The sequence below is a fragment of the Musa acuminata genome, chromosome BXJ2-11, assembly GCF_036884655.1.
Source record: "Musa acuminata AAA Group cultivar baxijiao chromosome BXJ2-11, Cavendish_Baxijiao_AAA, whole genome shotgun sequence".
Taxonomy (NCBI): Eukaryota; Viridiplantae; Streptophyta; class Magnoliopsida; order Zingiberales; family Musaceae; genus Musa; species Musa acuminata.
Window position 1 is genome coordinate 12325553 of NC_088348.1, and position 15466 is coordinate 12341018.

The following is a 15466-nucleotide window of genomic DNA, read 5'->3' on the forward strand; positions in this document are numbered from 1 at the left end:
GTCCGATTCTTCGGTGCATCATCCTCTCTTGCGGCTTGTTGCCCAATCGGCGGTTGACCTCCGCAACCCCGATATCCTTGGCGCAATTTCGCTCTCCTTGGCCCGATGCCCGACGTTCGAAGCATTCAGCCATCCAATATCCTAACGTGATCTCTTCCGGTGCAATGTCAATTCCTCCTGCGTCAACTGTCTAAACCTGATCGAGTAGACCTGCATCGCTCAGAATGCAGTTTAAATCATAAACACATATCAAGTGGTTTCATCATCAAAATACGAGATTCAACAATCTTAAGATTTTAGTTACTAGTTCAAAGTTAGTAAAATCTTTACCAAGAGCTTTGAGTCCATTGATGACATCCGTGAACCGGGTGTACATGTCTCCGATGGACTTACTTGGTTTCATTCGGAAAAGTTCGTAAGAGTGCACAAGGATGTTGATTTTGGACTCTTTCACTCGGCTAGTACCTTCATGAGTGACCTCAAGAGTTCTCCAAATATCAAAAGCCGAATCACAAAATGAAATATGATTAAATTCATTTTTGTCTAGTGCACAAAACAAGGCATTCATAGCCTTTGCGTTTAAAGCAAAAACCTTCTTCTCCGATTCATTCCATTCACTCATCGGAAGAGAAGATTTTTGAAATTCGTTTTCAACAATAGTCCAAAGCTCGAAATCCATGGAAATGAGGAAGATCCTCATATGAGTCTTCCAATAAGTGTAATCCGACCCATTAAACGTGGGTAGACGTGTGATGGAATGACCCTCATGTATGCCGGAGTAAGCCATCTCTCTTGGGTATCAAACCAAATATGAGAGTGAGCCTAGCTCTGATACCAATTGTTAGGATTGGAGCGGCACTAAGAGGGGGGGGGGGGGGGGGGGGGTGAATTAGTGCAGTGGATTAAAACGTCGGTTTTGACAAATCTTTCGTACGATAAAAATCGAACTCGGAAGTGCTTAACTTGAAAGCATATTCGTAAAGTGGTGCAGCAAAGGTAATGAGGAAATAAAGCACGTAAGAAGGTTTGTAGTAATGTAAATAGCAATAATGAAATACAAACCAGAGATCACGCCGATTTTAAAGTGGTTCGGTCAAATGACCTACATCCACTTGCGAAGCCCTCTTCGATGAGGGTCCCACCTTCCACTAGCAAATCTCTTGAAAGGGAAGGGCAAATACCCATCTTACAACTTTTTACAAGCGGTTCACTCTCTTACAAATTTTGAGCAAGAAAGAAGGAGGTGAACACTAGCAAATTGAAAACAATACTTGCTAAGACTTTTCTAAGACCTTTCTCTCAATCAATTGCTTCTCAAAAAGTTGTAATCTCAACTGAGATTTGAAGGGTATTTATAGGCCTCAAGAGGATTCAAATTTGGGCTCCAAAATTTGAATTCTCTTTGGTTCCCGATGCTGGCGGTGCCACCGTCTGTCAGTGGCGGTGCCACCGTCTGTCAGTGGCGGTGCCACCGTCTGTCAGTGGCGGTGCCACCGCCTATCAGTGTCTGACGTTGATAGTGGACTGGTGGTGCCACCGCTTGGCTCTCGGGTGCTGGGCGGTGCCACCGCCTGGCTCTCTGGTGCTGGGCGGGTGGCACCGCCAGACCCTTCGGTTCACAGGTTGGGCTTTAATTTCAGCCCAAACCTAGTCTAATTTTGGGCCCAGTTGACCCCTAACCAGGATATAGGATTATCTCTTAATCCTAATCCTAATTACATGTGAACTACATAACTAAAATTATCCTAAACAAGTTTTCAACCGTGAACGTGATGACTAATCTTGTTCCAGCGAGCTTTCCGACGAACTTCTTCCGACGAACTCCCATCAAGCTCCCGATCTTGTGATGACTTTAACAAGTAGTTGAGCCTTCTCAGTGATCTCCGCGAACCTCCGACGATCTCTTCGGCGAACTTCCGAAAATTCCGACAGGTTCCCGATTTCTTCTCGGTTGGTTCCGACAGCATCTCCGACGATTCTTCGGTCTCTTAAACGTCCATCGAACTTGACTCCAGTATTCTTGCTTTGTGTTTTCTGGTTATCGTAGTTAATCCTGCACACTTAACTCAATAATATGGATTAGATCAATTAACCCATCAATTGATTTTATCATCAAAATCTAAGATTCAACATTAAGGACACCCTTCCAAAGAACAGGAAGGATATAGCACTGAGAATACAAGAAGACCACTTGAAAGAAAATTCAAGTGATGAGGATTGTGATAATGACCTGGCACTCTTAACAAAGAATTTTAAAAAATTCATAAAAAGGAATAAATTTAAAAATGACACTAAAAATCAATTTGAACTCAAGAAAGAACAAGTGATATGCTATGAATGCAAGAATCTAGGACACTTCAAGAGTGAATGTCCCCAAGCAAAGAGGAGCCAACTAACACCGAGCCAAACTTGCTAGCTTGCTTATCTCAAAGGAGAAGCAATGTTTGCTAAGTTACACATTTCAAGAAGATGCAAAAATAGTCTATCTTGCACATCTCAATAGATGTAAAATTTTGCTAACTTTCATATGTGTAAAATTGCTAGCTTGCATACTCTAAAATGATATAAATTTGCTAGCTTGCATGATGTAAAACTTGCTATCTTGAACATCACTAAGAAGTGCTATCTTACCTATTTCAAGAAGCAAAACATGCTAAACTTGCACATATAGCAAAATTTATAACTTGCAAAACTCAAAATTTTTGCTAGCTTGCATGATGATAAAACTTGAGATTTATAATGCAATGTTTTGAACTATAATATCTCAAACACTTGATAGTTGCACTTCTCCTTTTTGTTGATGACAAAGGGGGATAAGTATGATGATGTTATGCATAAGTTTATGATAACATGTTGCTTGAATTTTTGAATCCAATAATTCTATCAATATGGCATATTGATAGGGAGAGTTTGTTTAAACTCCGTCATCAATTGGTTGTCATCATCAAAAAGGGGGAGATTGTTGAATCTTAGATTTTGATGATGAAATCAATTGATGTGTTTGTGATCTAATGAGCGTTTTTGAGTAATGCAGGGATAACGTCGATCAGAAAAGGCAAATTGATTAAAACAAGAGGAATCAGATGCTGGGCAGGAGCAAACATGTCAGAAGATTGGATGTCAGGTCGGAGGAACGGTCAACGTATCGGCAGAAGGCTTTAGGCCATGAATTCGAGCATCGGCCAAGAAAATTGGACTTTGCACCAAGAAGACCGGATGTTGCGAGAAGACAACATGCCGATTGGGCAATATACTAAAGGATCATACGAAGTGCCGAATGAACTAATTGTTAAATCTTGAATTTTGATGATGAAAACCAATTGATAAAAATTTATGATTTAATCTACATTTTGAGTGACATAGGAAGCTTCGATCAAGATGAGATAATTAAATAGGAAGAATCATGTTGGGCCGGAGGAAAATATGTCAAAAGATTGGACGTCGAGCTGGAGGATCGGTCGACGTATCGACAGAAGGTTTCGGGCCATGAGTTCGGACATTGGGCCAAGAAGAGCAGATATTGTGCCAAATATATCGAAGTTGTAGAGGTCAACTGGCCGATTGGGCAATAGGTTGCAAGAGAGGACGATGCGTCGAAGAATCGGACGAAGCGTCGATGGACCAATGACATACCAGACAACATGATTCATGTTTAGTAATAATTGTCTAGATCGAAGTATGTTTTACATGTGTAGGATTAACTACGATAGCAAGCATAAAGCAAAATGAAGTCCCAGAGTCAAGAATGCAATTTCATTGGGAGTTCGAGAGTTCGTCGGAAGTCCGGACGTTCGTCGAAAGTTCTACCGGAATTGATCGAGAAGTCTAGGAGCTTGCCAAAGAAGCTTATTGGAACTCACCAAGAAGATCATCATGAAGTCCAGGAGCTTACCGGGAGTCTGCTAGAACATTGCCGAGAGATCGTCGGAAGTTCGCCGGAAGCTCGCTGAAAGAAACAAGACTTACGGACTTGTTTAGCTTAGTAAATGTCATAGAATTTATAGTTAGTACATAATAGGGATTAGAATTGGGCCAACCCAATTAGGGGACAGTTGGGCTAAGTTTGGGCTATGTTGGGCTAAGAGAAAGGTCCAAACAGTGACCAAACAAGTGAAACCGTTGTGGCATAGTCTCCGAGACTGTGTCAGGCGGTGGTACCGCCCAAACTCAGTCTCTGAAACTGTCTAGGTGGTGGTACCGCTAGTCTGGGCTATAGTACCTGTTAGGATCAAGAGCAACACTAAGAGGGGGGGGGGTTAATTAGTGCAGCGGAAAACTTTTACGATTTCAGAAAATATTTCATACGTTCGAAGGAAATCGATTCGGAAAGATAGTAACTTTAAAATGTAAGAGAGTGTAAGTGTAGTGAAAGCAAGATGACGAGAAGAAGCACTTTGCTATGAAATTATTTGCAGTTAAAGAAAATTGCTCAAAACGAAATGCAAACCAGATTTCGAGTGGTTCGGTCAATGTGACCTACATCCACTATCGGATTCCTACTCCGATGAGGTCTTTGGAGAGAACCACCTTTTACAATACTTTCTCCTTTTTCACGGGTTTAGGAGAGAACCCTTACAAGTCTCTTGAATGATCTCAAAACTTAGAAAGGGAGGAGGAGAACTCTAGCACTTGTTTACAACACTTGTACACCCCAATAACTCAAGATTATAATCACACTTCGGTTGCCTTTTCATACTAAAAAAGGTGGGGTATTTATAGGCCCCAATGGCTTTCAAAAATGGAGCCAAAAAGTGTCTCATCCCAGATTTTCGCGGTACTGACGGTACCACCGCCATTATTGGGCGGTACTACCGCTTGACATCTGACACTGGGCGGTACTACCGCTCAGTCTAGGCGGTACCAGCGCCTAACAAAGCTCTGAGATTGAGCTCTGGCGATACCATCGCTAGCAATAATAACTGCCAGTGGTGCTACCACCCAGACTACCTGGGGTGCTATTTTTCAAGTAGTGCCACCGCCGGCCAGGAATTCAGCATCCTGGTTGGGCCTTGACTCCGGCTCAAACCAGCCCAACTCCGAGCCTAGTTGGCCCCTAACAGAGTTGATGGAATTACCTCCCAAATTAATTCTAATTATTGTTCTAACTATGATTAAGGCAAGCATGGTTCATCGATTTTTCACTCGGCGATCTTCCGACGAACTTTTCGGCGAGTCTTCCAGCAAGCTTCTGGTGAATTCCCGACCAACTCTCAGCTAGTCTTCCGACGTGCTTCCGGTGATCTTCCGACGAGCTTTTGGCAAGTCTTCCAATGTGCTTCTGGTGATCTCAAGATGAATTCTTGGCGAGCTCCCGGTATATCGTCCGAGTCTTCGACTCCGGCCCATCATCTACTTTACGCTTTGCTTCTATCGTAGTAAATCCTGCATACTTATCTCAACACATGGATTAGATCAAATAATTTACTAATTGATTTCATCATCAAAATCTGAGATTCAACAGTCTCCCCCTTTTTGATGATGACAACTAATTGGTTATAGAGTTAATCTTAGCTCCCCCTATCTATATGCCATAATTGAGAAAAGATACTTTTGAATTCAACACCTTTGAATTCAAGCATCAAATTGATAATTTAGGCTTATTATCATGATAATTTACTTTGAGAAAAGATACCAAATCTAAAGATGATACTACATATTCGTCGATAGAAACAATGTCAAAACATGACATCCATTTTCGAGTAAGCATGATATTGATAGAAATTTTCAACATCAAGGTAAGCATGATATTGACAGAAATTTTCAGCATCAAAGGTAAGCATGATATCGACAAAAATTTTCAGCATCAAGGTAAGCATGATATCATACTAATCATTTGAAGAGATAATATAGAAATCTAAGCACAGAATTGGAATCATCAAAGTAAGTACCTTTCTAAGTTTACAACATCAAGGTAAACAACATAGGATTACAACATCAAAGTAAGCAGAATAAAAGAAGGGGATTTCATCCATTTGTCCCCCTTTGTCGTCAGCAAAAAGTTATAATTAATTATTCAGGTGGTGGCCAGTCAAAATGTCGAAACAGGGTATTGAGTTATTGATGAATCTGTTGTAGCTCAGTCAAAATTTGATCTTGGCATTGTTCAAGTCGATCTTGCCGTTGTTCAAATCGATCCATCCGAGTCCCTATGTCGGCGATACATGAAAGAGGTGCTTGCTCTTCTGAAGGTGATTCCTCACAGGGACCAGTTAGAGGAGATAGATTACCTCTAAAAATTAATGTTTCTAGTTCTGGTTCAGGTTAGAGGGGATCAGTCCTTCTAGGCAGTCTAGCCCATATACCATTTCTGAATGTACACCTCATCCGTCGAAGTAGATTTTTATTTATGATACTAAATCTGTCTAGTTTTATAACTTTTTCGTCGGGTGGAATGGCAATATCATAGGCATGGAGTATTCTTGTGATTAAGCCATGTCCTTTTTTGATATTTCAATTATGTTTTGTTGGATTAGGTAACCAAACAATTATTATGTCCCTTTATAATCCAATACATGGTACCTAGTTCCATTTGGATTATTTCATCATGATGATATTGCTTTGGGAGAATGATACTTATCAGGATATGATGAAGTATTTTGGTGCTTAAGGGTAGTAAATGTTCACAGCTTTTTGGAAGAATCGTTAAGTTAGGATTGCCAAAAATTGTTCCTAAGGCATCAACGTAAGTAGTCCCAACTGTTTCATCATCCTAGTGTCCTCTAAAATAACACCCTCTTTCTTTTACTAGAATTCCTATGATATTACAAATTAATCTATCTGTAATGGGTATATGATGTCCTAATAGATAGGTAGATACCCTTTCTTCTTCATCTACATGTAAATTGTTGTAAAATAGCCTAACAAGTCTAGGGTAGATAGGTTCACTCATTTGAGGGATCGGGAGAATGTCTAGATTAGCAAGCCATTAAATAGGTTCCAAATCAATTAATTCATCTAAATCAATATATTTACCCTTATGAATATGTCTAAACTCTATTGATATAAATTTTAGGGCATATTGATTAGAATCGAAAAGTAGGGAGTCATAATTTTCATCTAATCTCCTCTTTCCTTTGTCCCTAGAGGATCTTCTAGAAGCCATAAGACTAAACTGAGAGAGCTACATATAAGAGGCAAGATCTATTAATAAATTGAGAGAAGAGGTTTGAGAATTACCCTTGCAGTAATCTTCTTGAAAGGTTGAGATTGATCCTTGAATTTGAAGGAGAGGAGGGTTTCTTTGAGTTTCTAGAGGAGGATCAAGAAGAACGAGGGGTGGAGAGGTATTTAGAGGTGTGAGGAAGGAGTTTAGGAGGCCTTGGGGTCGGTTCTACCATCGGCCCTAAGTTGCTTTTTATAGGGTAGAGGTTGCAGGCGGTGCTACCGCCTGCCACCCGAGACAACTGTCGGTGCTACCGCCAGCTGGGTAGTGCTACCGCCTGCCACCGAGACAACCGGCAGTGCTACCGCCAACTAGGCGGTGCCACCGCCTACAGGCAATAAGCACCTGCTCACACTAGTGTGTGATGCTATCACAAGCGATTCTAATTTTGCAAGATTTTTATTGTTGTGAAGCTCACAACCTTATTTACTTCATCATGTAAAATTTGCATCATAGGAGGAGAAGATTCGTATTGAAGATTATACGTTCATGATTCATCATATAAAATGCATACCATACTCAAACATTTGTATAGAACTCGAAAAAAAAAATGCATACTGTGATTTCATGATTTACCATATAAAATTTGTACGTAAGCATTATAACAATTCATATGAAAAAATGCATATGGCTCATTGCACATACTATAAGATCATGATTCTGGTGAGTGATCAAGAAAGTCCAAAAATAAAAATTTAATAAATTCATGAATTCGGACAGTTTAACACCCCTAATTCCCTTCTAATGAAGTCAAATTCTTCTTCATTTAAGGATTTTGTAAAGATATCGGCTAATTGATGTTTCGTATCAGTAAACTCTAACATTATATCATGATTATTAATAAAATCTCGTATAAAGTGATGCCTAATGTCAATGTGTTTAGTTCTAGAGTGTTGAATAGGATTTTTGGCTAAGCATATTGCACTAGTATTCACACTTTATATGTATGTTTTTTAGGTCAATTCCATAATCCTTTAAAGTGTTTTTCATCCATATAACTTAAGCACAGCATGCACCTACAACTATGTACTCAGCTTCGGTTGTAGATAATGCAACCGAGTTTTGTTTCTTAGAAGACCAAGAAACAAGTGTGTGTCCTGAAAATTGACACGTTCCGGATGTGCTTTTTCTATCTAAACTACATCCAGCAAACTCCACATTAGCATAACCAAGCAATTCAAAGTTCTTAGATTTAGGATACCATAATCCTAGTTTATGAGTTCCTTTTAGGTATCTAAATATCCTTTTAATAGCTTTAAAATGAGATTGCTTAGGGTTAGATTGAAATCTAGCATAAAGTCCTACACTAAACATGATGTCCGATCTAGTTGCGGTGAGGTAAAGCAAACTACCTATCATACCCCTATAAGCTTTTTTATCAAAGCTTTCTCCACTTTCGTCAATATCTAACTTAGTGAAGGTACTCATAGGAGTGTTGATAGCCTTTGAACTATCCATATTAAATCTTTTTAGTAAGTCTAAAGCATATTTTATTTGATTAAGAAAAATACTAGTACTAAGTTGTTTAATTTGTAAACCTAAAAGAATATTAGTTCCCCCACTAGGCTCATTTCAAATTCTAGACTTATGCTTTTCGCAAATGATTCACATAAGGATTTATTTGTAGAACCAAAAATAATGTCATCAATATAAATTTGAACAATAAGAAAATTATTTTCAAAATTTTTAATAAACAATGTAGTATCAACCTTGCCTTTAGAGAAATTATTATAAATTAGAAATGAGCTAAGTCTTTCATACCAAGCCCTTGGGGCTTGTTTCAATCCATAGAGAGCTTTAGTCAATTTAAACACATGATTAGGAAAATTATCATTCTCAAATCCAAGAGGTTGTTCAACATAAACTTCTTTAGAGATAAAGTCATTAAGAAAAGCACTTTTAATATCCATTTGAAATAATTTAAAATTATTGCTACTAGCATAGGCAAGGAGCATCCTTATGGCTTCTAATCGAGCCACAGGAGTGAAGGTTTCTTTGTAATCGATATCTTCTTCTTGGTTGAAACCTTTGGCCACTAATCTATCCTCGTTTCTAACCATGATACCAGATTCATCTTGTTTGTTTCTAAAGATGACCCATGAATCATCTTTCAAGGTTTCGTCAATGCATTTAGGTTCAATTTGGGAGAGAAAAGTGACGTTTGCACAAAAATTCTTAAGAGAGAAACGAGTTTGAACCCCTTTAGATGTGTCTCCTATGATTAGCTACTTAGGATGAGTACTTTCAATCCTTAGGAAATGATATTTTGGAAGTAGATGCATCCAAGTTGCTAGATGGAGAATGGGTTTCATTTAAATTAAATGCATCAAAATTAACATTATCATCAAAATCATTTTTCTTAACTTCGAAAACTTCATTAAAAATAACATGAATAGATTCTTCTATAATTAAGATTCTTTTATTAAAGATATGAAATATTTTAGAAATAGAAGAATAGCCAATAAAAATTCCTTCATCAGATTTAGCATCAAATTTTCCTAAGGCATCTTTTTCATTCAAGATAAAACACTTACACCCAAAAACTTTAAAATATGAAACATTAGGTTTTTTGTTGTTTCATAACTTATAAGGAGTTTTGGTGAGTAAGGGTCTTACTAGAACTCTATTCATGACATAGCATGTCGTGTTTATGGCTTCGGCCCAAAAATATTTAGGTAGGCTATGTTCATTCAACATGGTTCTTGTCATTTTTTGTAAGTTTCTATTTTTTCATTCTACTACTCCATTTTATTAAGGATTTCTTGGAGTAGAGAAGTTATGGTTGTATCCATTAGATTTATAAAATTCTTGAAAATCACGGTTTTAAAATTCACCATCGTGACCACTTCGAATTGATGAAATCATAAAGCCCTTTTCATTTTGAATAATTTTACAAAACTTAGAGAAATACCTAAAGCAATCGTTTTTGTGTGCTAAGAAGTAAGTCCAAGTATATCTACAATAATCATCAACAATAATAAAAGCATATTTGCTACCTCCTAGGCTTGATGTAGCAATTAGTTCAAACAAGTCCATATGGATCAATTGTAATAATCTAGAGGTGCTTATTTGATTCTTTGGTTTGAAACTATCTTTTATTTATTTTCCTAGTTGATATGCATCACACACATTGTCTTTAACAAACTTAATGTGAGGAATTCCTTTCACAAGTTCTTTAGATAAAATTTGAGAGATTAATTTCATACTAGCATGACCTAATCTCCTATGCCAAAGCCAAGCATCGTCATTCAAGACCGAAAAACGTATGTCATTGCAAAGATCATTAATGTCAATAGTGTATACGTTATTTTGTTTTAGTGTAATCATAGATGTGTTTTTGTATGGTTTTTCAATAATGTAATCATTAGACTAATGCTCAAAAGATTATGCTTTAAGCCATCAACCAATAACATATCTTCAATAAAAAGGTTGGATTTGTTATCTATGGTTCTTTTGCCAATGATTTTACCCTTGTTGTTGTCTCCGAAGGTGACATATCCTTCGTCTAGGCTAGTGAACTTAGAGAATTGAGATGGATCACTGATCATATGCCTTGAGTATCCACTATCAAGGTACCATCTCTTGCTCCTAGCTTGTGATGATATATTTTTCTACAAAAAAGGATGATTTTTAGGTACCCATTTGACCTTGGGTGCCTCAAAAATTGATCTACATATCTTATCATGTTGCATTGAGTCATTTGAGGTTCTTTTAGAAACCCAAATTAATCTATGTAGACTACATCTTTTAAGTGGACATTTATAGATAATATGTCCGAGTTTACAACAAAAGTTACATTTAATGTAAGGTTGAGCTTTTAACAAAAGTGGTTGGATTTTGGTGAGAGCTACTCGCAAATCCGATTCCACTTCTCCTATGAACGTAACCCTTATTAGCAAGGATCATATTTAAAGACTTGCTACCAATCTTAAATTTTTCTAAGGTTTCTTTGAGTAGCAAGTTTTCCTTTTTAAGTATTTCTAGTTTATCACATTTCGTACAAGGAGTTAAACTACTATTATGCTCAATCTTTAATCTATCGAAATCACTAACAAGAGAAGCATTCTCATTTTTTAACAATTTATATTTTTTACTAATTGATTTACATTAATCAAATAGATCATGAAAAGCATTTAATAGTTTATCAAAGGATAAATTTGCATCAAATGAACTTGTTACCTCATCTCCAATGGCCATTAGTGCATAATGAGCAACTTGCTTGGTGATGGTAGGCTCCTCTTCTTCGAATGCACTTGAGTCGTCCCATGTTGCTTTGAGAGTCTTTTTCTTTGGTTGTTTCTTCTTGATTAGGGGACATTCGCTCTTGTAATGTCCCGACTTTTTGCATTCGTAGCATATTATTTGATCTTTCTTAGTTTCAAATTTATTTTTAGTATCATTTTTAAATTTATTTCTTTCTATGAATCTTTTGAACTTTCTTGTTAAGAGTGCCAAATCATCATCAAAGTACTCATCACTTAGTTTTCTTTCAAGTGGTCTTCTTGTGTTCTCAGTGACATATCCTTCTTGTTCTTTGGAAGGGTGTCATCAAGCTCTTCATGAGCTTTACAAGTCATCTCATAGGTCATTAGTGATTCAATTAGTTCTTTGAGAGGAAAATTATTTAGGTCTTTGGCCTCTTGAATGACCATGACTTTAGGGTCCCAACCCTTTGGAAGGGATCTTAAAATTTTATTAATAAGCTCAAAATTCGAGAAACTTTTACCAAGTCCTTTTAGACCATTGACGACATCCGTAAATCGGGTGTACATGTCTCTAATGGTCTCACTCGGTTTCATTCGAAACCATTCATAAGTATGCACTAAAAGATTGATTTTTGACTCCTTCACTCTACTAGTGCCTTCATGAGTCACTTCAAGTGTGTGCCAAATATCAAATGCCATTTCACAAATGGACATACGATTAAACTCATTTTTATCGAAGGCATAAAATAAGGCATTCATTGCCTTTGCGTTTAAAGCGAAAGTCTTCTTCTCCAATTCATTCCAATCGTTCATTAGAAGAGAAGACTTTTGAAATCCATTTTCTACAATATTTCATAATTTGAAATCCATTAAAATTAGGAAGATTCTCATTCTAGTCTTCCAATATGTGTAATCCGTTCCATTGAACATGGGCGGACATGTAATTGAATGACCCTCTAGGTTGCCAGTAAATGCCATCTCTCTTGGGTTTAAAACCAAATGAGAGTGAACCTTGCTCTGATACCAATTGTTAGGATCAAGAGTGGCACTAAGAGGGGGGGTGAATTAGTGCAGCAGAAAACTTTCACAATTTCAGAAAAATGTTCGTTTCGATTAAAACCAATTCCGACGAAAATGGTTTCGATTCAATCTGTTTCGAAGAGAAGTTGAACTTGAAAGCTTTCGTAAAAGTGCAAGAGAAGATTAAGGAGGTTTGCAGTAATGTAAATTATACAAATGAAATGCAAACCAAAATTTAGAGTGGTTCGGTCAATGTGACCTACATCCACTTTCGGATTCCTCCTCCGACGAGGTCACCGGCATCCACCAAAGGCCTTTCTTTAATAGGTAAAGACCGAACACCTCTTTATAGCGCTTTCTCCTTTTCCCGGGTTTAGGAGATAACCCTTACAAGTCTTACTCCTCTTTCTTGGATGGTTACAAGGCTAAGAGATGGAGGAGAATTCTAACTTTTACAACACTTTTATAACTCAAGAATTCAAGATTAAGCCAATACTTTCGTGCCCTTTCATGCAGAAAAGGGTGAGGTTTTTATAGGCCCCAATTACTTCAAAATTGGAGCCAAAAAGTGTTACATCCATGGAATCCGAGGTACTGGTGATACCAGCATCGTTACTGGGCAGTACTACCATCGCTGATCTGACTCTAGGCAATACCACCGCCGAACAGGGGCGGTACCACTACTGGCAGCATTACTGCCAACAGTACCACCACCCTGAAAACATGGGGCACTGCTTTCCAGGCGGTGCCACCACCGGCCATGTTTTCAAGGGCTGAATTGGCAACTCACTTTGGCCAAATTCAGCACTGTTAAGGGCCCAGTTGGCCCCTAATTAAGTTAGTGAGATTACCTCCCAATCCTAACTTAATTTATGCTCTAACTATGATAATTAAGACATAATTTACAGTGCTTCTAGTTCCGGTGTGTCAATTGCTCTTCCGACAAGCTTTCAACGTACTTCCAGCGAGCTTTCGACGTACTTCCGGCGAACATAATTTACAGTGCTTCTAGTTCCGGTGCGTCAATTGCTCTTCCGGCGAGCTTCCGACGTACTTCCGGCGAACATCCGACGAACTCTCGGTAATGTTTCGGTCGACTCCAATTAAGCTCCTGGACTTTACGACGATCTTCTTGGTGAGTTCCAATGAGCTTCTTTGGCAAGCTCTTGGACTTCTCGGTTGGTTCCGACAGAACTTCCGACGAACGTCCGGACTTCCAACGAACTCTCGAACTCCCAATGAGATCTCGATCTTGACTTTGGTACAACACATGTTTTATGTCTTACTACTATTGTAGTTAATCCTACACACTTTTCTCAACATATAGATTAGATTAAACAAATTACAATTGACTTCATCATCAAAATCCGAGATTCAACATATTCTCCTTTTACCGGGTTTACGAGATAACCCTTATACCCCCACTTACTCCTCTTTCAAACTATTCTAACACTTAGAACTTTAAGAGGAGTTTCACACACAATTGTTAGGATCGGAGCGGCACTAAGAGGAGGGGGGGGGGGGGGGGGGTGAATTAGTGCAGCGGTAAAGTACGATAAACTTTCGACGATTTAAACACTTTTGGAAACTTTGTACAATAAAAGCAACGTTTCGTTTGAAACCGTTTCGATTGCGTTTTAACTTGAAGGCATAAGTAAGGAGACAAAGAAGTAGAGCATCAAAGTGAAGATGGTTTGCAGTAATATAAATGACAATAAGATAAACGCAAACCGATTTATAGTGGTTCGGGCATGCAACCTACATCCACTTGCGAAGCCTTCTTCGATGAAGCTCCCAACTTCCACTAGCAAATCACTTTGAAGGGGAAGGACAAATACCCCTCTTACAACCTTTTACAAGTGGTTCACTCTCTTACAAATTTTCAAAGAGAAAGAAGGAGGTGAACACTAAAGCAATTGGAAACAAAAACTTGCTAAAGGCTTTGCTAAGACTTTTATCTCAATCTCTTGCTTCTCAAAGGTTGTTATCTCAGCTGAGAATTGAGGGGTATTTATAAGCCTCAAGAGGATTCAAATTTGGGCTCCAAAATTTGAATTCTCTTTGGTTCCCGATGCTGGCGGTGCCACCGCCTATCAGTGGCGGTGCCACCGCTTGTCAGTGTCTGACACTGAAAGTGTACTGGCGGTGCCACTGTCCAGTCCGGCGGTGCCACCGCCGGACCTCTCGGGTGCTGGGCGGTGCCACCGCTCAGTCTAGCGGTGCCACCACTTGGTTCTCAGGTTCTAGGTGGTGCCACCGCCTACACTATTTCAACTCATTGGTTGGGCTCCAAACATGGCCCAAACCAGTCCGAACTCGGGCCCAATTGGCCCCTACTTGAGTTATATGATTAACACCTAATCCTAACCCTAATTAATATGCTAACTATGAATTTAAAGATATTTTCTAAGCTATTACAAAGTCCGCAAGTCGACTTTTTCCGGCGAGCTTCTGGCGAACTTCCGACGGTCTTCTGACGAACTCTCGGAAACCATTCTACGGACTCCCAGCAAGCTCCTAGACTTCACGATTTGATCTTGGCGAGTTCCAATGAGCTTCTTCGGCAAGCTCTGATCTTTCTCGGTGAGCTCTGCGAACTTCCAACGAACCTTCTGGCGAGCTTCCGAAAAACCCTTCGACAAGCTCCCTACTCATTCTCGGCTAGTTCCGGCAGCATTCCCGACGAACCTTCGGACTTTCGTCGAACTCTCGAACTCACAACAAATCCTTCGCACTTGACTCCGACACTTTATTTCACTTTATGTCTTCGTCGTTATCGTAGTTAATCCTGCACACACAAGCCAAAACTCTACTCCGATCTAGACAATTATTACATAGCGAATTGACATTCTGTTGCCCAGCACGTCATTGGTTGGCACTTCATCCGATTCTTCGGCGTATCATCCTCTCTTGCGGCTTGTTGCCCAATCGACGGTTGACCTCCGCAACCCCGATATCCTTGGCGCAATTTCGCTCTTGGCCCGATGCCCGACGTCCGAAGCCTTCTACCATCCAATATCCTAACGTGATCTCCTCCGACGCAACGCCAATTCCTCCTGCGTTAACTATCTAATCTTGA